At 40.8% G+C, this 24,785-nt stretch overlaps 1 long non-coding RNA gene across 3 annotated transcripts in view; it reads left to right on the forward strand.

Moving 5' to 3' along the window:
* The window catches only part of LOC127492625 (uncharacterized), a 95,936-nt gene that overhangs the window by 45,106 nt on the left and 26,045 nt on the right, over positions 1 to 24,785 (forward strand). For 2 of the 3 annotated variants that reach the window (XR_016222768.1, XR_007922242.3), the window contains exon 3: positions 1,600 to 1,707. This is a non-coding gene — a long non-coding RNA (uncharacterized LOC127492625). Of the gene's footprint in view, positions 1 to 1,599; positions 1,708 to 20,242; positions 20,731 to 24,785 lie in introns of those variants that run through there. The other variant, XR_016222769.1, reaches the window with a different exon arrangement.

Raw genomic sequence — 24,785 nt, forward strand, 5'->3', positions numbered from 1 at the left:
GGAGACATAAATTATATTAGACTTTCATTGCAAAAATGAAATACCTAAAGAACTGACTGTAAGAAAAGTCTTATTTAGCTCACACTTTTGGAGGTTCAAGTCCATGACCAGCAGCTGCATTAGTGCATCCTTAATGCGGGTGGTGGATGGCAGTGGCAGAGCCACTTCATGACAGGCCTGAAAGCAGAGAGGCTGGGCCCCCCTCTGGCTTTATAACCAACATTCTAGGAGGAATTCCCTTCTAAGAGCATGCCTCAGGGACCTAAGGACCCCTCCTTAGGCCCATTTCCCTTACACCATCATTGCATTAAGTTTCCACCATCTTAGTGCCATTAACTTATGATTATTGGTTTTAAAGTCTTAAAGAAATCTATGGTTAACTCATGCTCAAGCTATAGTATTAAGAAAATTATGGGGGCTAGCGCTGTGGTGTAGCAGGTAAAGCCGCCACCTACAATGCCATCATCCCATATGGGTGCTTGTTCAAGTCCCAGCTGCTTCACTTCTGATCCAGCTCCCTGCTATGGTCTGGGAAAACAGCAGAAGAGGGCCCAAGTACTTGGGCCCCTGTACCCATGTGGGAGACCCTGAAGAAGCACCTGACTCCTGGCTTCAGATTGGTGCAGCTCCAGCCATTGTTGCCAATTGGGGAGTGAATCAGTGGATGGAAGATTTCTTTCTCTGCCTCTCCTTCTCTCTGTGTGTAACGCTGACTTTCAAATAAATAAATATTTTTAAAAATGCATGCATAAAAACAAGGCATAGTAAACCCAGAGCACATAGAAAATAGAAAAGACAGAAGGGGAACTCAACATCAGAATGAAAATACGGTGGAGGGTCCGGCACCATGGCACCGCGGGTGAAAGCCTCTGCTTGAAGTGCCAGCATCCCATGTGGCACCGGTTTGAGTCCCAGCTGCTCCACTTCTGATCCAGCTCTCTGCTATGGCCTGGGAAAGCAGTAAAAGATGGCCCAAGTCCCTTGGGCCCCTGCATCCATGTGGGAGACCTAGAAGAAGTTCCTGGATCCCGGCTTCAGATCGGCTCAGCTCCTCCATTGTGGTCCTTTGGAGAGTGAACCAGCGGATGGAAGACCTCTCTCTATCTCTACCTCTCTCTGTAATTCTTTCAAATAAGTAAAAATAAATCTCTTTAAAAATATGGTGGAAGGATTGGACATGCACTAAAGGTGAATGTTACTGACTTATAAAAGGACTTTCTGATTGAATCACAAATAAAAATTCAACTATTATGCTAAACACAAGAGATGCTTCTAAAGCCAACAGTCTCAGAATGGTTGAAAGGAAAATGATAAACACATTGTTGCATGCACAGGAAAACACAAACAATTATATAGGGGCTATGCTGTCATACAAGGTTGAATTCACAGCAAAAAGTGTTTTAAAAAACTAACACAGTATTGTTTAAGGACAAATGCTATAATTCACAGGAAGGTTCAAGAGTCATGAATACTTACATATTAAATTTTAATTTAAATATACAATATAAATATGCAATAATGTTCATTTGTTGTCTTCAAGTAAGCAAAAATAAGTAAAATTATAAAATTGTTTTATTGATTTATTCATTTGAAACACAGAGACAGATCTTCCACCTGGTGGTTTATTCGCCAAGTGGCCAGAACAGCTGGAGCTGGGCCAGGCTGAAGCCAAGAGCCAGAACTGCATCTGGGTCTCCCACGTAGGTGGTAAGTACTTGTGCCATCATCTCTTGGTCCCAGGCACATTAGCAGGGAACTGGATGGGAAGCAGAGCAATTGGGTCTTGAACCAGGGACTCTGAGATGGGATGCAGGCATCTTAAGCAGTGACTTCACCAGTGTGCCACAGCCTGCTTCCAGTTCTCGATTTATCCCCTTGTATTCATTTAAAGTTGCTTTAAATATGAAGGTACTCCCTAAAGTTCATGGTAAATGGGGTTAAAAGGTTTATTTTAGTGCAAAAAAATCCACCTCTGTCTGGAATTGTATATAGTTCCTGGAAAATGCCTATTATGAAAAAGTTATGTATGAATTTCAAGGTTTTTTGCGGTAAAATAAACTTAGTTTTAATATTTTTCCAAAACCTCTTTTAAGTACCCTCATGTATACATTAATATTATGCAAATGGAATTTAACAGATCATTTTTAGAATAATTCAGAAACGTAATTTCTAATGTGAGATTAGCCCTATAAGGTATTAAAAATATGGCACCTTCATTAAAAAAAATTTCTACTGATGCAGAAAAAGAGAACACAATAGAACAAATGAAGCACTGAAATGTATACCAAAATCCTCATGATAATGTGGCCAGGTAGGAAAGAAGCATTCAAATTCATGCCCCAAGTGGATTTATTCAATAACTTCTAATGAGCAATTGCTTAGCCTTCTGGAAAATAATAAATTAATTCTTACCCCAGTACTTATATACAGGCAAAACCCAATAAGATCAGATATTTAAACATTACAGCAGGAAACTCTAAAGGTACTAAAAATAATTGTGAGAATTTTAAAATTATCTTAGAATGAAAGAAGTCTAACATGTGACAAAACCTAAAAACCATAAAAGGTGATATGTTTACATAAAACTTAAACATTTTATTCATAATGCAATGATATAAGTAAAATCAATTATAAACTGGGAAGAATATTTATAATATATGCAATAAAGGATGATCTTTCTTAATATATTTTGAGTTCTTAGGGATCAGTTAGGGAAAGTATTTAAAAACTAGTAGGAAAATGTAGAAGAAACATGAGTAGGAAATTTATAGAAAGTCCATCCAAACAGCTTTAATTTTTTTTAAAAAATTATTTATTTGAAAGTCAGAGTTACACAGAGAGGAGAGGCAATGAGAGAGAGAGAGGTCTTCCATCTGCAATGGCCAGAGCTGCACCAATCCAAAGCCAGGATCCATGGAGCTTCTTCCAGGTCTCCCACACAGGTGCAGGGGCTCAAGGCCTTGGGCCATCTTCTGCTATCCCAGGCCATAGCAGAGAGCTGGATTGGAAGTGGAGCAGCTGGGTCTTGAACCGGTGCCCATATGGGATGCCAGCACTGTAGGCGGCAGCTTTACTGCTATGCCACTGCACCAGGCAGGCCCAGCTTTAACAATTTTTTATGTTATTTGTGTGAAATGCACAGAGAGAGAGGGAGGAAATGAGGGAGAGAGGAAAAAGAGTTCTTCTATCCATTGGTGTACACCCCAAATGCCTATAACAGAGCTGCTCCACAATGAAGCCAGGAGTCAGAAACTCAGTCTGGGTCTCCTACATGGGTGGCAGAGATCCAAATACTCGAGCCATCACCGATGCCCACTCCAACCCCCCCAGGACACATTGCAGAAAGCAGGAATGGAGAACAGCACCTGGACTAGAACACAAGTATTCCATTGTGGGAGGTGGATGTCTTAAACAGCAGCTTAACAACTGTGCCCGACACCCATTCCTTAAACAACTTTTAATGCATCGAAATTGAATGAAATAATGACATTTTCATCTTGTCAATCATTAAAGAAATATTCATTAAAATAATAACATAATTTAGGTCTGTAAATTGAAATACACTTAAATGTTGTGTGTATGTATGATTTCCTCTGCATATCATTTCTTTAGGATAAACCATCTCAAGATGTTAGTGGTTTTTACCTTCTTGGAGGGCAATGAGGGGACAAGAGTGAGATGAAGATGCACTTTGCGGCCGGCGCCGCGGCTCACTAGGCTAATCCTCTGCCTTCTGGCGCCGGCACACCAGGTTCTAGTCCCGGTCGGGGCTCCGGATTCTGTCCCGGTTGCCCCTCTTCCAGGCCAGCTCTCTGCTGTGGCCAGGGAGTGCAGTGGAGGATGACCCAAGTGCTTGGGCCCTGCACCCCATGGGAGACCAGGAGGGGCACCTGGCTCCTGCCATTGGATCAGCACGGTGCACTGGCCGCAGCGGCCATTGGAGGGTGAACCAACGGCAAAGGAAGACCTTTCTGTCTCTGTCTCTCACTGTCCACTCTGCCTGTCAAAAAAAAAAAAAAAAAAAAAAAGATGCACTTTGCACAGCGCATTTTATTCTATGTTTAAATGTTTAACCATACGTATATCATTTTTTTTTTTTTGACAGGCAGAGTGGACAGTGAGAGAGAGAGACAGAGAGAAAGGTCTTCCTTTGCCATTGGTTCACCCTCCAATGGCCGCCGCGGCCGGTGCGCTGCGGCCGGCGCACCGCGCTGATCCGATGGCAGGAGCCATGAGCCAGGTGCTTTTCCTGGTCTCCCATGGGGTGCAGGGCCCAAGCACCTGGGCCATCCTCCACTGCACTCCCTGGCCACAGCAGAGAGCTGGCCTGGAAGAGGGGCAACCGGGACAGAATCTGGTGCCCCAACCGGGACTAAAACCCGGTGTGCCGGCGCCGCTAGGTGGAGGATTAGCCTAGTGAGCCGCGGCACCGGCCATACGTATATCATTTTTATAGAATCATTATTGAAGTCAGAAAAGTTAAATAAATGAATTAATATCACAGTTAATAACTTGATAACTAATAAATGTTTCAATCAAGGCTAGGGAAATATGACTTAGAGGAATCTGCATAACTGTTGGCATTAATTTGCATTATTATTGTTCAACATTTTAACCATATATCCAACATTACAAAGATAGTATGTGTATGGTCTATCTCTTGGAGGGGATCCATGGGAACATTTGTAGGAGGTTGGTATTTTTACTCTTTGTACTGTGTTCTTTTTTTATGTTACTCAGAGATAGGGAGCAACTTGTAACACCTTCATTTTCAACAAGCATCTTTAAAAGCTTTCTTTAGGAGGCTTTTCTTTATTATTACTGTGCATGTGAGTATGTGTGTGATTGTTACTCAAACATTAGATTATTAAATTGTAAAACCTACACTGAGAGCAAAAATACATCGTGGTGTCCTACTTGGCTGCAATGAGCAAAGGGGATCCAACAATTTATCTCTGGAATATTGTAGAGCACCTCTGTCGAAAATGAACCAGAAGAATTGCCTTTCTTCTTTTTATCCATCCTTCCTTCCTTCCTTCCTACTTTCCTTCCTCCCTCCCCCCCTCCACCTCCTCCTCCTCCTCTTCTCCCTCTCTCTCTCTCTCCCTCTCTCTCTCCCCCTCTCTCTCCCTCCCTCCCTCTCTCTCTCTCTCTCTCTTTCTCTCTCTCTCTCTTTAATCCCAGAATCCACTTACTAAAATTGTGCCTCACAGAGCCTTGACCTTTAGACTACAATGGCTTCCTCAAGGCTGTTACAACTCACAGGGCAAACACCTTCCAATCTTTCAACCTAGAGGAAAGGTTACAAAGTTTTAGAACTTGAAGTACCTGACTCTTGTCAATTCACTTTCCCCACCAAAAGCCAAAACCATTAGCTTACTCTGGGGACTCTCAGTCTATGAAATGACATTCTTAAAAATCAAATGTATCTTTGAATAGAAAAGGTTGATCTTTCTTTCTTTCTTTCTTTCTTTCTTTCTTTCTTTTTTTTTTTTTTTTTTTTTTTGGTGTGGTGTTTTAGGACAATAGATTTGATGGAACCCCCAAAGGCCACTAAGTAAAACCTCTTGCTTTGATTAGGATCCTTGAATTCTTGTCTAACTGAATTTATAGGGAGAGAGGTCTAGTTTTTATTTAGTGTAGTCTGTCTTGCTCTGGAAAAATATATGTCAAAATTCAAATGATCTAAATAGTGAGAATATTAATATTTTTGTTTGTATTGTGAAGTGTTTTAGTCAATAAAAATAATTATGTTTAAAGCTTAAATGCAATGTTCGGAAAATTTTGAAAATGGAAACAAAGAATCATCATATAAATCAGTTTGTCCCCTCAGTAGGTTCTGTGTAACACATACGTACTCATATGGACGCCTGAACAGTGATGCTGTTGGCCAGCAAGCACCTTAAAAACTCCCAAAGCAGTGGCATAGAAAGAATGTAAAGGGTTTCTATGAAGTGCTACAGCTCAGACATAGTGAGGCCAGATGTAGATGATGGCTCTGGTCCATGAAGGCCTCAGGAAACCAGGTCCCCTGTACTTTCTGGTTCCTTTGTAGAGGACTCAATTCCTGTGGTCACTGGATGACCCCAGATAGAAGCTCTGGCCATCACGGTCACAGGCCAGAGTCAGCAGTATGGGGGAGGGGGAGAGAAGAGCGTGGCTCACCCTTCTAACAAGAGTCTCTGCAGTTAAACCCGCCACTCCCACTTACTTCCCAATGCCCACAACGGTCACACTATATGCCTCATGCAAGGACAGCTGGAAAATGGGATTTTATTTTTGGGTGACACAGCTAACTAAACATCGTGTGTTAAGTTTTCTGCTTGTTAAATTGCATTGCTTCTTATAAGGGTGCAAATTTTCATATTGCATAAGAAGTAAATTGTTATACTTTACTTTTGTTTTTACCCAATTTTTATAATTGTGAGGTGAAGATCAGCTGTAAGATAAACACTTTGATATTATAGGACAATTTTTAGAATAATGTAAATCATCAAAATTGGCAAAATGAAACAAAAACTAAAAAGTTTATCTTTGCACATTGCCAACTTTCCTACAACCAAGAAAAGATATTCAGTCAAACAGATATTCCAACAAAACTCTCAGATTTTAAATAACCTCTGTTTTATATAAACTGTCTTGGATACTGGACAAAGAGGAAATGTACTCTATTCATTTTATGAGACTAGTAAAACCTTTACACTAGAACTTGTTAAAGAGAGCATAACAAAGTTAAGTCTGAGTTGAAAGACAGATAGTTTACACTTACGAAGTGTCAGGAAAAAATTGTGAGGTTTTTATTGGATTTATGTTGAATTTACAGCTTAGGTGGGTTTCTGTTTATTTAGGGGGGCATTGATGATTTGACTTTTGATTTGAAAATTGTCCTCACTTCATTTTGTTCTTCTCTACTGTCTTAGAAATCAACCTTTTTGTGTCTATTCATTTAATGATCCTACTTGTTGTCTTAATGTGGGTCCTTAACACAATCTAGTACTAATGATTGTATCTATCTTTTCTAATAGTATAAAGATCTTAGGATTTTCCTCTGAGATCAACATCTCTAGTATTTAAATGATAGTTGGCAAGAATTTTAGTTTTCCTCCCATAAATCAGATCTAATTATTTGTAGTGTTAATTGTTTGATTAGTTTGCAAGTGTATTTAATAACCTAGTTCTTACAATATTTGCCCCTAGATTTTCCCATTGCAGTTACTTTCCTCTTGAAATATTCTCCCAGGGACTGGATGAAATTAATTTCTTCATCCTATTGATAGTTTTGTTGGTTATATAATTTTAGATCGACTGTTGATTCATTCAACACACTTTAGATACTGTTCTCTGTATTTAGTTCCCACATTTGTTGAAATGTCACCTCTCAGACTAACTGTAGTTTTTGTATGTGTTCTATCTTCTCCTTTGCAGTTTTTACATCTTTCTTTTTGTTTGTTGTTACATTTTGTGTTTTGAAGTTTATGCTGCATCTAGGTGGGGTATAATTTTAATTTTCATATTTGGGATGTGTTAGAATTCTTGGATCTAGGAGGTGGCATGTTTTCACAGTATTGAAAAATTTGTATCTGTCAACACATCAGATGTTCTCTGCCTCTTGATTTCTGAAACTCTAATTCAACATATGTGGAGATACCTTCCCAAGTTAATCCTCCAGACCTCATAATCATAGTATTTATATTAGATTTAAATATATACGCAACTCTTGGCTCCTCTCGTCTGCTCTCCTCTCCTCCTCTCGTCTCTGTCTCTCTCTGTCTTACACTCTCCTTCTCTCTCCTTTCCTTCTAGTCTCTTCCCTCTAGCCTGCGGGGTTTCCCCAATAAACCGTCTCCCTTACTCTGGTGTTTGGTGTGATTTGTGATGGCTAACATTGGTGCATTGGCCGGGAAAACCTTACATTGGTGATCCAGCGTCCCTCAGTGACTTTGCTCTCCCTTTGGGGATCTCTGAACTGCTCTGGGGTCCTGGGTTTCTGCTAATTGCAAAACACACCCCTGGAACTCCTTCCATGCTACCGAACGCTCCACGATCTCCATCCATACATCAGCCTTCCAAATTCTGAGATATTAACATTGCAGCAAGGGAGAGCGGCAAGATGGCAGAATAGGAAGGGAGCACACTGATAGTCCGGGAAGAGACAGTTTAATAAAAGTGGAGATACTGCAGGTTCAAGGAAGAGTAGGGGAAGAAACAGCAGAGGAAACTCTTCCAGAACTAGTGATTCACAGTGAACCTATGTGGAGAGCGTGGGAGCCCATGGTTTGGGACACCAGCAGGAGAATCAACACACCAGTGCTGGAACGCGAGGTGAGCCAAACCTCAATGGCCCGAGACACCGGTGGGCAAGCAGAAAGAGGAGACTAGAGGGAACGAGGCTCGAAACCCTGTGGGGAAAAGTTCACCAGGCTAACTAGAAGAGAGAGGGAAAAAAAAAAAAGTGACCGATACGGACACGAGTTTCTCTCTCTCTGCTCACCTCTCAAAGGCAAGCAAGACAAAGAGCAGGTGGCATTTTGGACATATGTCATAAGCGGGGCGACCTCAGGTCTGCACCCACCCTCAGCCAAGCAGAAAAACATGACTCGGGGTGGGTGGTGGTGGTGGTGGTGAAATAACAGTAGATTAGGGGCCGGCGCCGCGGCTCACTAGGCTAATCCTCCGCCTAGTGGCGCCGGCACACCGGGTTCTAGTCCCGGTTGCCCCTCTTCCAGTCCAGCTCTCTGCTGTGGCCAGGGAGTGCAGTGGAGGATGGCCCAAGTACTTGGGCCCTGCACCCCATGGGAGACCAGGATAAGTACCTGGCTCCTGGCTTCGGATCAGTGCGGTGTGCCGGCCGCAGCGCGCTGGCCACGGTGGCCATTGGAGGGTGAACCAACAGCAAAGGAAGACCTTTCTCTCTGTCTGTCTCTCTCACTGTCCACTCTGCCTGTCAAACAAACAAACAAACAAACAAACAAAAAAAAAAAAACAAAAAAACCAGGAGATTAGGACCTAGTGAATGTGTGGTGCTACTGAACTGAGACTGTGAAAAAAGAGACGGTGGGGGATAGAACTCACGGAATTCACGTGAGCACTCTCCAGAGACGCTACAATTCCGTAACCTTGGCAACCCAGTGGGAGACTGCAGGAGAATTTAAGCCCACACTGAGGGCAGAACAGATTCCCTGTGTGGTCCTTGGGAAACAGCTTACGATCTCTGGCTCCTGTGGGTATATCATTCGCCTGCTAACTACCTCCAACTTCGTTCAGCTGTGCAGAATTACTCCCCTTTTGAATCAAAAAGAGAGAGAGAGAGTTACCACGCCTAACCTGGGAGTGTCACCTTTGGCACACCCTTAACCCTGAGGAACCAAACAGAGCTCTCAGGCCACACCCATCTCAAGCCTCTAAGGCTCCATCAAAAGCAGACAGTCCACTTAATAGTCATATTATAACAAGAAAAAAACACCACAGCAAGGGAAGAAGTCCAAACAATATCTCCACAATGCCAAGCGACAAACGCAGAAACTGAGGAAACAAGAACAGGGAGACATTATGACATCCCCAAATGAACAAGACACCCCAAGCCAAGATTATGAAAATGATGAGATGGAAGAAATGCAAGATACGGATTTCAAAAAATTTATAAGAACAATTAGAAGTTTTCAAAAAACAAATGCTTGAGCTACGGAATTCATTACTGGATAGGATAGAAAATCTCCTTTGAGAAAATGAAATCTTGAGGAATAAAAATGAAATGCAGAAATTAGTAGAACAGGAAAGTGTGATAGTGAAGAGAAATAAAAATGAAATGAAGAACTCAATAGATCAAATGACAAACACATTAGAGAGCCTTAAAAACAGTGAAACAGAAGAGAGAATATCGGACTTAGAAGACAGAGCACAGGAAAGTATACAGTCAAACCAAAGAAAAGAAGAGGAAATTAGAAATCTAAAAAATATTGTTGGGAATCTACAGGATACTATTAAAAAACCCAACATTCGGGTTCTAGGAGTTCCTGAAGGCATGGAGAGGGAGAAAGGATTAGAAGGCCTTTTTAGTGAGATACTTGCAGAGAACTTCCTGGGTTTGGAGAAGGACAGAGACATCCTAGTACAGGAAGCTCACAGAACCCCTAGTAAAAATGACCAAAAGAGATCCTCACCACAACACATTGTAATCAAACTCACCACAGTGAAACATAAAGAAAAGATTCTAAAATGTGCAAGAGAGAAATGTCAGACTACTCTGAGGATCTTCAATTAGACTCACAGCAGACTTCTCATCAGAAACCCTACAAGCTAGAAGGGAATGGCGAGACATAGCCCAGGTACTAAGAGAGAAAAACTGCCAGCCCAGAATATTATATCCTGCTAAGCTCTCATTTGTGAATGAAGGTGAAATAAAGACCTTTCATAGCAAACAGAAATTGAAAGAATTTGTTGCCACTCGTCCAGCGCTGCAAAAAATGCTTAAAGATGTGCTACACACAGAAACACCGAAACATGGTCATCATTATGAAAGAAGGTAAAGGAAGGAAACCTCACAGCAAAAGATCACATGAAGTTCAAAGCATATATTAGAAAATATCTTTGGCAAATGGCAGGGCAAAGTTACTACTTATCAATAGTCACATTGAACGTTAATGGCCTGAACTGTCCAGTTAAAAGACACAGATTGGCTGATTGGGTTAAGGAACAAAACCCATCTATTTGCTGCTTACAAGAAACACATCTTTCCAACAAAGAGCCATACAGACTGAAAGTGAAAGGCTGGAAAAAGATATACCATGCCAACAGAAATGAAAAAAGAGCGGGCGTAGCCATCTTAATATCAGACAACATAAACTTTAACACAAAAACTGTTGAGAGACAAAGAGGGGCACTATAAAATGATTAAGGGATCAATTCAACAGGAAGATATAATGATTATCAATGTATATGCACCTAATTACAGGGCACTGGTTTATTTAAAAAGATCTGTTAAGGGACTTAAAGGGAGACTTAGACTCCAATACAGTAGTACTAAGGGACTTCAATACTCCACTCTCAGAAATAGATCAACAGGACAGAAGATCAACAAGGAGACAGTAGACTTAAATGACACTATAGCCCAAATGGATCTAACAGATATCTATAGAACTTTTCATCCTACACATAAAGAATTTACATTCTTCTCAACAGTACATGGAACCTTTTCTAGGATTGACCACATACTCGGCCATAAAGCAAGTCTCAGAAAATTCAAGAGAATTAGGATCATACCATGCAGCTTCTCAGACCATAAAGGAATGAAGCTGGAAATTAGCAACTCAGGAATCCCTAGAGCATATGCAAATGCATGGAGATTGAACAACATGCTCCTGAATGAACAATGGGTCATAGAAGAAATCAAAAGAGAAAACGAAAATTTTCTGGAAGTAAATGAGGATAACAGCACAACATACCAAAACTTATGGGATACAGCAAAAGCAGCGTTAAGAGGAAAGTTTATATCAATAGGTGCCTACATCAAGAAATTGGAAAGGCACCAAATAGATGAGCTTTCAATTCACCTCAAGGATCTAGAAAATCTACAGCAAACCAGACCCAAATCTAGTAGGAGAAGAGAAATAATTAAAATCAGAGAAGAAATCAACAGGATTGAATCAAGAAAAACATTCCAAAAAATCAGCCAAACGAGGAGCTGGTTTTTTGAAAAAATAAAATTGACACCCCATTGGCCCAACTAACTAAAAAAAAGAAGAGAAAAGACCCAAACCAATAAAATCAGAGATGAAAAAGGAAACGTAACAACAGACACCAGAGAAATAAAAAGAATCATCAGAAATTACTACAAAGACTTGTATGCCAGCAAACAGGGAAACCTATCAGAAATGGATAGATTCCTGGACACATGCAACCTACCTAAATTGAACCAGGAAGACATCGAAAACCTAAACAGACCCATAACTGAGACAGAAATTGAAACAGTAATAAAGGCCCTCCCAACAAAGAAAAGCCCAGGACCAGATGGATTCACTGCTGAATTCTACCAGACATTTGAAGAAGAACTAACTCCAATTCTTCTCAAACTTTTCAGAACAATCAAAAAGAGGGAATCCTCCCAAATTCCTTCTATGAAGCCAGCATCACCTTAATTCCTAAGCCGGAAAAAGATGCAGCATTGAAAGAGAATTACAGACCAATATCTCTGATGAGCATAGATGTAAAAATCCTCAATAAAATTCTGGCCAATAGAATGCAACAACACATCAGAAAGATCATCCACCCAGACCAAGTGGGATTTATTCCTGGTATGCAGGGATGGTTCAATGTTTGCAAAACAATCATTGTGATATACCATATTAACAGACTGCAGAAGAAAAACCATATGATTATCTCAATAGACGCCGAGAAAGCATTTGATAAAATACAACACCCGTTCATGATGAAAACTTTAAGCAAACTTGGTATGGAAGGAACATTCTTCAATACAATCAAAGCAATTTATGAAAAACCCACAGCCAGCATCCTACTGAATGGGGAAAAGTTGGAAGCATTTCCACTGAGATCTGGTACCAGACAGGGATGCCCACTCTCACCACTGCTATTCAATATAGTTCTGGAAGTTTTAGCCAGAGCTATTAGGCAAGAAAAAGAAATTAAAGGAATACAAATTGGGAAGGAAGAACTCAAACTATCCCTCTTTGCAGATGATATGATTATTTAGGGGATCCAAAGAATTCTAAGAGACTATTGGAACTCATAGAAGAGTTTGGCAAAGTAGCAGGATATAAAATCAATGCACAAAAATCAACAGCCTTTGTATACACAGGCAATGCCACGGCTGAGGAAGAACTTCTAAGATCAATCCCATTCACAATAGCTACAAAAACAATCAAATACCTTGGAATAAACTTAACCAAGGATGTTAAAGATCTCTATGATGAAAATTAAAAAACCTGAAAGAAATAGAAGAGGATACCAAAAAATGGAAAAATCTTCCATGCTCATGAATTGGAAGAATCAATATCATCAAAATGTCCATTCTCCCAAAAGCAATTTATAGATTCAATGCAATACCAATCAAGATACCAAAGACATTCTTCTCAGATCTGGAAAAAATGGTGCTGAAATTCATATGGAGACACAGGAGACCTCGAATAGCTAAAGCAATCTTGTATAACAAAAACAAAGCTGGAGGCATCACAATACGAGATTTCAGGACATACTACAGGGCAGTTGTTATCAAAACAGCATGGTACTGGTACAGAAACAGATGGATAGACCAATGGAACAGAATAGAAACACCAGAAATCAACCCAAACATCTACAGCCAACTTATATTTGATCAAGGAATCAAAACCAATCCCTGGAGTAAGGACAGTCTATTCAATAAATGGTGCTGGGAAAATTGGATTTCCACATGTAGAAGCATGAAGCAAGACCCCTCCCTTTCACCTTACACAAAAATTCACTCAACATGGATTAAAGACTTAAATCTATGACCCAACACCATCAAATTATTAGAGAGCATTGGAGAAATCCTGCAAGATATAGGTACCGGCAAAGACTTCTTGGAAAAGACCCCAGAAGCACAGGCAGTCAAAGCCAAAATTAACATTTGGGATTGCATCAAATTGAGAAGTTTCTGTACTTCAAAAGAAACAGTCAGGAAAGTGAAGAGGCAACCGACAGAATGGGAAAAAATATTTGCAAACTATGCAACATATAAAGGGTTGGTAACCAGAATCTACAAAGAAATCAAGAAACTCCACAACATCAAAACAAACAACCCACTTAAGAGATGGGCCAAGGACCTCAATAGACATTTTTCAAAAGAGGAAATCCAAATGGCCAACAGACACATGAAAAAATGTTCAAGATCACTAGCAATCAGGGAAATGCAAATCAAAACCACAATGAGGTTTCACCTCACCCTGGTGAGAATGGCTCACATTCAGAAATCTTTCAACAATAGATGCTGGAGAGGATGTGAGGGAAGGGGGACACTAACCCACTGTTGGTGGGAATGTAAACTGGTCAAGCCACTATGGAAGTCAGTCTGGAGATTCCTCAGAAACCTGAAGATAACCCTCCCATACAACCCAGCCATCCCACTCCTTGGAATTTACCCAAAGGAAATTAAATTGGCAAACAAAAATGCAGTCTGCACCTTAATGTTTATTGCAGCTCAATTCACAATAGCTAAGACCTGGAACCAACCCAAATGCCCATCAACAGTAGACTGGATAAAGAAATTTTGGGACATGTACTCTAGAATACTATACAGAAATCAAAAACAATGAAATCCGGTCATTTGCAACAAGATGGAGGAATCTGGAAAACATTATGCTGAGTGAATTAAGCCAGTCCCAAAGGGACAAATATCATATGTTCTCCCTGATTGGTGACAACTAACTGAGCACCAAAGGGGAAACCTGTTGAAGTGAAATGGACACTATGAGAAACAGTGACTTGATTAGCTCTTGTCCTGACTGCTGATGTACAATGTAATACTTTATCCATTTTAGTATTTTTTTTGTTCTAGTACTATTGGTTGAACTCTGTAATTAACACACAATTATTCTTAGGTGTTTAAATTTTAACTGAAAAGTGATCCCTGTTAAATATAAGAGTTGGAATAAGAGAGGGAGGAGATGTACAATTTGGGACATGCTCAATCGGACTGGCCCCAAATGGTGGAGTTAGAAACGTGCCAGGGGATTCCAACACAATCCCATCAAGGTGGCATGTACCAATGCCATCTCAGTAGTCCAAGTGATCAACTTCAGTTCACAATTGATCACACTGATAGGTCTAAGAGTCAAAGGGATCACACAAACAAGACTAGTGTCTGCTAATACTAACTGATAGAATAAAAAAGGGAGAGAACGATCCAACATCAGAAGTGGGATACACAGCAGACTCATAGAACGGCAGATGTCCTAAACAGCACTCTGGCCTCAGAATCAGCCCTTAAGGCATTCGGATCTGGCTGAAGAGCCCATGAGAGTATTTTAGGCATGAAAAGCCAAGACACTCTGGCAAAAAGATCTCTGTGAGTGAGATCCCAGTGGAAAGAACAGGTCTTCAAAGAAGGAGGTACCTTTCTCTGAAGGGAGGAGAGAACTTCCACTTTGACTATGACCCTGTTGGAATAAGATCGAAGTTGGCGAACTCAAAAGGCTTCCATAGCCTTGGCAACTCATGACTAGAGCCTAGGGAGATCACAGACACCATTAACAAGAGTGTCAGATTATTAAGTCAACAACAGGAGTCACTGTGTACTTACTTCTCATGTGGGATCTGTCCTTAATGTGTTGTCCAATGTGAAGTAATGCTATAACTAGTACTGAAACAGTGTTTTACACTTTGTGTTTCTGTGTGGGTGCAAACTGATGAAATCTTTACTTCTGGCAGGGGAGCTAGAAGAGCAAACTGCAGGTATAAAAGCAAAATGCACTAGAATGGGGGATTGAGCAAACATAAGAAACTTTTCTACTTCAAACTAGAAATGCTAGATGTAATATTTTCTTGATACGTTCCCAATGCTGGATGATGGATGAGGGTTTGATTTGTATGTTGTGAAACATTTTCATAATAAAACCAAATTTCATAATAAAAAAAATCTTTACTTAATATATACTAAATCAATCTTCTGTATATAAAGATAATTGAAAATGAATCTTGATGTGAATGGAATGGGAGAGAGAGCGGGAGATGGGAGGGGTGCAAGTGAGAGGGAAATTATGGGGGGGAGCCATTGTAATCCATAAACTGTACTTTGGAAATTTACATTTACTAAATTTAAAAAAAAAGTGAAAAAAAAAACATTGCAGCAAAATAAATAAATATATATACTTAAATATTTATGTAAATAGTATTGTATTTAAACGATTCCTTTGAAACCGATTTCTGGATTGCTAGTCTCTCGGCTGTTTACTCCCCTGCTCTGGCTTCAACACTCCCCTTCGAGACTTGTGCTGAGACGCGACGCCCACAGTGGTGCTGTAAGAGATGAAGTCTTCCAGAGACAAGTGGGCCGTGACTCCACTCTCATGAACTTGAGGGGAAGTCGGCTTCCTACACCACGTTGGGACACAGCAGTCTTCCTCTCTTGCCCCTCTTCTAACATCAGGCGAGGACGCTGCTGGGAGAAGACACCGTGGGTGGAACGGACCCGCATCAGACGCCAAGCCTGCAGGCACCTCTATCGTGGGCTTCCCAGTCTCCAAAACCGTGAGAAAATAACTTTCGTTCTTTATAAATGAGCCAGCAGCTTGATGTAACAGTACAAGTACACTAAGACCCCTCTCATCTGACTTCTAATCAGGTAGAATGTTTCGCATTTCTAGAGGTTCTGTTTAAGTCTCTCTCACATCCTCTTGCTTGTTCTTTGTGTTAGATTCCCTGCTCATAGTTTCAAGATACTTTTAAAAAATGGTTTAAAAATATTAATCATGATTCTTTTATATTCTGTACCTTATGACATTAGCGTGTGAAATCTTTTTGCATCTATTTTTTTCTGCTAGATTATATCCATGGGATATTGATGTCCTGTATAATTTAAAATTTATAATTTTTACTATGAGTAATTATTTTCCTTTTAATCTTGATTGATAATTGAACTAGAGGTTGATATTTGGTTCTTCCAGAGATTTACATCTCTCTTCCTCCCTCCCTCCTCCCTTCCTCCCCTTCTCCCTCCTCCTCCCTCCCTCCCTTTCTCTGTCTTCCTCTCTCCCTCCCCCTTCTCTCCCCCCACCTGCCCTTTCTCTCTCTCTCTCTCTGTCTCTCTCTGACATAAAATCTTAAATTTCACTTCATAGCTTTGGTTGTTGTCTTTTGTGAGTTTGACTGCAGTTTGGTTATTATTGTTTGTTGTTACTGTTTTTGTTTTATTTATTTGGGTGTTTCTCATTTGGGCCATACACATTCTTATGAGTTCATAATAAAAGTCAAAATCACACAGACTTGTAGCTATGAATTCTCAAGAGAGTTTATTTTTTCCCTCTCTTCCCAATGCCAGATACGAGACAGTCACAGTCTCTTAACTTTCATGTGTGGTCAAATTGTCTTGATCATGTCCTCTTGTATTGCAAGTGTGCCCTTAGGGGAGCATGTTTTAGTGGAGATTCCCCCATTGAACTCTACTTATGGCTGGCCTCAGGTTTTTATTCTTGTTTCCTGCATTCCTTATACTCATTAAAGTGGAAACTTTAGGCATTCAGGGTATAGCAGAGAAGAGAGAGTTTTAACATTCACTCTCCTCCAAAGGTGACTGTCTTTATTTGCTTTGGTGATAGATTCCATACTTTCATGTTAGCTCAATAATGCATTTAGAAATATTTCTTTAAAAATTTCCCATTTTTGGGGGTGAATCTGGAAAATATCATACTTAGTGAAATAAGCCAGTCCCAAAGGGACAAATACCATATGTTCTCCCTGATCTGTGAGAACTATTAGTGCACCTAAAACAAAATCTGTAGAAGTGAAATTGACACTTCGAGAATGGATGACTTGAGCTTCCCTTGTCTTGGCTGTTGAGGAAAAGTTTTGTTTTCTTTGTTTTTTCATCTTTTTTTTTCTTCATACTATTTGTTGAATTCTTTACTTAACATAGAATTAATCATATGTGTATAAAGTCAATTGAAAATAGATCTCAGTAAAAAATAAGAGTGGAAATAAGAGAAAGGAGGAAGTTTGTAACTGCAAAGCTGTATAGTTCTGCATACATTCCTACGGAATTACTTCTAAGGATATAGTTTAAAAACTTGTCAAGGGACTCCAATTCTTATTAAAATTGGTGGTAAAAATGCCTTCTTAATTATTAAAGTGATCATATTAAGTGTTAAAGTAAACATATAGATAAGATTAAGTGTTAAAGAGATCGTATAAATAGGACCAAGTGCCTGGCAATAATAATAGAATTAAAAAGGAGAGAGTATCCAACATGGGAAGCAGTCCACACAGCAGACTCATAGGATGACAATAGCTTTAAGTAACACTCTGACTTCAGATTCAGCCCTTAAGGCTTCCTGGTCTGGCTGAAAGGCCTAGGAGAGCATTTTAGGCATGGAAAGCCAAGATACTGTGGCAAAAAATGTTCTACATGAAGGATCTCTGTGAGAGAGACTCCAGTGGAAAGAAGTGGCCATCAAAGAAGGATGTACTTTTCTCTGAAGGGAGGAGAGATCTTCCACTTTGCCTATGGCCTTGTCCAAATACTGACAGAGTTTGTGGATTTAAAAGGCTTCCACAGAGTAGGCAGCTCATTTCAAAAGCCTCAGGTGGTCACTGATGTCGTACATAGGGTGTTACTTGATAAGTTAACAAGAGTCACTGTGTACTAACTCCCCATGCAGGACCTCTGTCCTCAATGAATTGTATTGAGAGTTAACTGTAAAACCAGTTCACAAACAGTTGTGTGTGTGTTTGTGTGCGTGCGCATATGCACACATGCAAATTGTTGAAATCTTTACTTACTGTAGTGTTGATCTTTTGTGTACAAAGTTAATTGAAAATGAATCTTAATGGAGAATGGATTGGCAAGGAGAGAGGGAGGAGGGGTGGGAGTGTGGGTGGGAGGGCTGATATCATGGGAAGACAAACTATATTCCTAAAGTTGTACTTATAAAATTTATTATTTCTTAAAAATAAATTAAAAAATAAAGAAAAAAAGAATTATAACTAGAATAAAGAAGAGGAGGAGAGAATGGCAATCTCTGCAGCTATATGGAGCTTCAGGATATCAGAAAATGTTGTTTTCATTTTTAGGGACCCAGAAAAATCCTAAAATTTTGTTTCAATTTTGACATCTTTTGGTATTCATAAAAAAATCAAGTGACCATTTCTGGACCCTCTTCTGTCTTCACCTGTGACAGAAGAGGCCATCTCATTGGCAGTCACTTATAAATTAGCACCTCGTTTACTTACGTGGCAATCATGTAAGAGCAGACCTTTTGGAAAGACATCCCAAATCCTGATCTGCAACTTACTAGTTCCTTGACTTTAGGGCAAGCTTCAGTTTCTCCATCAAAAATGGAAAAATGAACAGCCATCTTAAAGGATTGTTGTAATAATTAAATCTAGATAGAACACATTACAGTGCCTTGCTCAGTAACGAAGACATAAACACTGAGTTTAAGTAGGCAAAAAATTCAAAAGAATGCTTTATAAAAAATGAATTGTTAATGTGCACGTATCATCAGGAAAATGCAAAACTGATCAACAATGAAATACTATCATCCATCTGCCGGAATGGCTAGAAGTAAGGCATTTGACATTGCCAGGTGTTGGTGAGCACATGGAGAAACTGGGACTTTCATAAACCCACTGCCTAAGCAGACTGGTGGTATTATTTGCTTCTCTTCTAGACTGGGTACTTGTTCTTTGCATGTGATATTTGCTGTAGGAGTTCTGTACTCACCCTTTGTCAGATTAAGAAAGTTTTCTTTTATTCTGCTCACTAAGCAAGTTTATTATGAATGAATGTTGCATTTGATCAAGTAACTACTTCTGATGTTCACAAATCTGCCCTTGTGCAGATGGATTGTGTGATTGACCTTTGAATATTTAGCCAGCTTCGAATGACGTAAATAAACCAAGATTTCTAAAATAAAAAAGTCCCTTTTTAAAAAAGATTGATTTATTTGAAAGGCAGAGTTACAGAGAGACAGAGGCAGAAAGGGAGAGAGGTCTTCTATCTGCTGGTTCACTCCCCAAATGACCACAATGGCCACAGCTTAGCTGATCTGAAGCCAGGAGCTTCTTCTGGGACTCCCACTTGGGTGCAGGGGCCCAAGGTCTTGGGCCACCTTCTACTGCTCTCCCAGGCTATAGCAGAGAGCTGCATCAGAAGAGGAGCAGCTGGGACTAGAACCAGTGCCCATATGGGATGCTGGCGCTATAGGCGGAGGATTAACCCTCTGCCCCACAGCACCAGCCCCTCCCCCGCTTTTGTTATTGGAGACATTTATGATTAGCCCACTGCCCCTGCCATAATTGTTGGCCATTTTAACATCCAAATGAAAGCTCTCTCTAGTACCCTGACCTTTCCTCAGCTCCTGTGGTCTCCTCTTCCCTCTACCTCAGTGATTCACTCCTGTGATCACACCTTAAACTTTGTTGTTACCAATACTTTAAATTATTCCGTAATCTCAAATTCGACATTCCTGCTCTGCCACAACTTCCCGTCTCTGTAGGTCTCTTCTCTTCTCCTGGTGTTCCAATTCTTTTTTTTTTTTTTTTTTTTTTTTGACAGGCAGAGGTAGACGGTGAGAGAGAGAGACAGAGAGAAAGGTCTTCCTTTTTCTGTTGGTTCACCCCCCAAATGGCTGCTACGGCCAGCACGCTGCGACCAGTGCGCTGCGACCGGTACGCTGCACCAATCCGAAGCCAGAAGCCAGGTGTTTCCCATGCAGGTGCAGGACCCAAGCATTTGGGCCATCCTCCACTGCCTTCTCGGGCCGCAGCAGAGAGCTGGACTGGAAGAGGAGCAACCGGGACAGAACCAGTGCCCCAACCGGGACTAGAACCCCCGGTGCCAGCGCCGCAGGCAGAGGATTAGCCAAGTGAGCCGCGGTGCCGGCCCTGGTGTTCCAATCCTAACTTCTTCCTTCCCTCTGGGGTTGACACACAATTGATCGTACCAACTTTTCATTATCTCTCATTCCCAAACGCTACCTCAGGGTCCTCACTCCTCTCTTTCCTGTATATTCCATGATCCAACATGAAAATCTGCACCCAGCACAAACCTTCAGTCCTTTTCTCCCTCTCTGGCTTTAACAAATGTTAACGTTGATAAATGTGTGCTTTTCTGTGTTCTCCACGTACCTCTGTGTAACTGAATTTGGCGAGAGAAAAACGACCGTACTGACTGCTCCTGTTCAGAGCGTCTCTGTGCTGCGGTCCGTCACACTGCCACGGTCAGTCTGCTGGATGACTGCTCTAAGCTCTCTCCCTCTCCTCCGACTTCCTGCACATCCTCCCCATTCTCACCCTCGGTCATGACCTTGCTTCCTATTCACTAAGAAAACAGAAGCAAGCAGAAAGAACCTCCTGAAGCCCCCGATGCCAGTCTACCCGCCTCCATAGATCAAGACCACCCGACCTGGCTCCCTGTTGTGAACACAGTGTCGTCCTTTGGCACGTCCCATCCAGTCTGCACTTCTGTAACAAACTCTCCCTCACCTCGCTCCATCACCCCCGCCCCCCCCAGGACTGCGTGATTCCTCATCTCAATCAACTCTCGGTTTAGCAGCCAGCACGCTGTAAAAGTAAATCCGAACACTAAGCTTCTTCATTTTATCATTCTCTGCGGCCTTTCCTTCCTACTTGGGTAAAATGCAAGCTCCTTAACCTAGTTTGCAAAGGCCTCTGTGGTCTGGCCCCTGACTCACGGCTGAAACTCAGCGTTCACCACACTATCTCTGTTCGTTATATTCTAATCACAGGGATCTCCCCAAACTCAACAAACTTTTCCACCTGCTATGACTCTAATTTTTCTATCTACCTGTAAGATTCTTTCCTTAATATTGATACATATATCTCCCTCTTTCCGTTCATATTTCAGCTTAACATCAAGGTCACAGAGAACTGTTCACAACCATTTAATACAAAGGAGGAAATCTCTATCATATTTCAGTTTAATTTTTAAAATTTCACTTGTCACTCAGTATGTGATAGTTTTATTATTTACTGCTTATATATCATTTTAATATCTATTTTCTGCTAAATTTTAGCACCATTATAGCATATATTTTCTCCCTGCTATATATCCCTAGTACTATATCCTTGGTACATAGGACAGTTCTTTGTATTAGACATTCAATAATTAAGAATGAATGAATGAATGAAAAGCCTTCCAATCTACCAATCCCAATAAAGGTAACTCAACCTTCTTTTTGAAATACATGTTTCATTATCATATTTTAACAAATTAATGCATTTTCCCCCCAAAGAAACCATTTATTTAATGAGTACAAATTTCATAAGTACAACTTTAGGAATATAGTGATTATTCCCATAATACCCGCCATCCCACCCCTGCCCCCACTCCCACCCCCATCCCACCTCCTCCTCCCTCTCCCACTTCCAGTCCCATTCTCCATTAAGAAAAAAAAAAAGAAAAAAAAATGAAAGAAAAAACAAAAACCTGTTCCTCAACAGTCAAGACAAGGGCTGTTCAAGTCATTGCTTCTCAAAGTGTCAATTTCACTTCTACAGATTTCCTTTTAGGATCTTTATTAGTTACCTCAGGTCAGGGAGAACAATTGGTATTTGTCCTTTTGGGACTGGCTTATTTCACTAAGTGTGATGTTTTCCAGTTTCATCCATTTTGTTGCAAATGACTGGATTTCATTTTTTTAAACCACTGTGTAGTATTCCATGGTGTACGTATCCCATAATTTCTTATTCCAATCTTCAGTTGATGGACGTTTAGGTTGATTCCTTGTCTTAGCTACTGTAAATTGAGCTGCAGTGAGCATGGGGGTGCAGATAATTTTTATTTACTGATTTCATTTCCCTTGGGTAAATTCCCAGGAGTGGGATGGCTGGGTCACCTGGTAAGTCTATAGTCAGATTTCTGAGGTATCTTCGAACTGACTTAATGTGCACTGTATGGATTTTTACAGTCATTGCAACAGGAGAAAGATGACTTTCTCTTTAACCGTCTCTAAACTTGGGTATATTAATTACACGTATTTATAGGACTTACCATTGTAGAATGACTCGACTCTGTATTTGCTCATTACCAGGACTAGGATGAGTGTCCAGTCAATAGTGACTACGCAGAGCATCCTTGTTCGGTGCTGTAGTTGTGAGAAGGAGCAGATGTGGATGTTCTATTTCTTTTCATGTGTACTGGCGACGCAGATGAGCCAGACATGGTTTGAAGGATATACTCCTAACTTTTGCACCTCAGGTGCTAAGGACATATAAAAGCACTTCGAGACACTCAGACTACCACAGAACTTACTCACTTTAGTCAGGCGAAGTGACCTCTCGATATTTGTCATCCTTCCATCTCTAGCACATCCTTAATGTGTCGCTTTTCTGTCCCCTTCAGCTGAGTGCGGGGATGTCTGGTTACTTAAATAGCTCCAGAGCTACCGGTAAGGGAAATACTTACATGTGGAACGGATGTTCAACTACTTTGACAATGAAGGCGTGATTTAGGGCAGCTACGAAGCAGATAGAAGGGCAAAGGTGACCAACTCAAAACAGAGGGGCACCTGCAGTAAGAAGCAGCAAAATGTTGTAGTCATCGCAGGGTGCTGGAGTGTCTGCGTTTTGTGGGGACCAGGCCTTAAGTACAAGAAAGGACCACAAGCCTCTGCTCTGGTTGCCCCATTATGCTTGTGGGGGCAGAATGTTCGCCAGAACAAGAGAAATCCTCAGAGCAGTGCTTGCCCAGAGCCTTTCCCAGAGCTTGCTGCAAGAACTAACGCCTGGAGAACAGGCAGCACGTTGGCTTCCACACCTCTACTTCCACTGCTTCAACACCAGCCGTTCTGTAGACTTCCCTGCGAGCAGTGAATCGTTTGCTGTATGGTACTTCACCAAATTATTCTCACTTTCTTGGAGAGTTCATGTAGAAACAAAGCTGTGAATGTTCTAATTGTTTATTTATTTATGTATTTTTAGAAAAAGTGGTAGTGGGAGAGAAATTTACACTAAATTCAGTACACTAAATTCTCCACCTTTACAAAGTAAAAGTAAAACAATATGCCCTGGCTTAGGAATAGAGAACTAGAACAACTTAGTAAGGAATGCACGAGCATGATAAATATACAGGAATTTGTATGAGATGCTATTTGAAATCCAGTGGAAAATGACAGATCTTTGCATATGTGATCACACAACTGCCAGAGGGGTAATGATTTTAGTATAAAAAATAAAGTCCTATAAGTACTTGAATAAATATAGACAATTTTTAAATTTGAGACAGAAAAGACTAGAAGGCTGATCAGAACATCAAAACCAAAAATAATAAAGGAAACTCTTAATAATTTTAACCATATAAAAAGCAAAAATACCATATGACAACACCATTTAAAAAAAGGATTGAAAGACAACAAGAAAGGAAAATATTTGGAATTGTGAGGCCAATAGAGGGTTGATATTCTTGTCATGTCATGTTATTAGTTCCATAAAGCAAAAGGCTCAACAGAAAAATGTACTATGAGACACTAATTATATTTTACTAAAGAAATTTAAATGGCCAATAAATGTATTGAAATAACTAAAGCTCATTGTGGGGAGCAACTCGGACTAGACTAAGTTACTCGAATTAAGACTTATTCTATGCATCTGCTCTCCCACAATATGGCGCTGGGAGAGGAGTAAACAGCTTCTACACAGCTGCCTCTCACCAACTTGACAAGCTGCAGGAGCTGCTCCTGATTGGAGGAGAGCAGCGTACTCGGCATGTGGGTAGCAGAGTTGGGATTGGTGGAAGAGGACTATAAAGGAGGAGAGAGACAACATGCACCAGGAACATCTAAGGGGAACATCCGGATAACATCTGAGCAGCCCCCGAGAGAGCTGGCCGGCAGTGTGCCGCTCCCCCGCGGAAGTGGGGAAAGTGGCAGGGGGCACCGCCCTTCCACGGAGGTGGAGGGACGGCAGCCAACCCGGGAAGGACCAGCAGCAAACCCGGGAAGGGCCGAGCAGACAAAAGAACAGCGCAGGGTCCTGTGTCGTTCCTCCGCGAAGAGGGGGAGCGACACCTCATTAGCAAATACATTAACTTTTGTTTTTTAAGATTTGTGAGTGGCCGGCACCGTGGCTTACTAGGCTAA

Source organism: Oryctolagus cuniculus, chromosome 16 (genome assembly GCF_051225735.1).
Source record: "Oryctolagus cuniculus isolate XC-2025 breed Fujian yellow rabbit chromosome 16, ASM5122573v1, whole genome shotgun sequence".
Taxonomy (NCBI): domain Eukaryota; kingdom Metazoa; phylum Chordata; class Mammalia; order Lagomorpha; family Leporidae; genus Oryctolagus; species Oryctolagus cuniculus.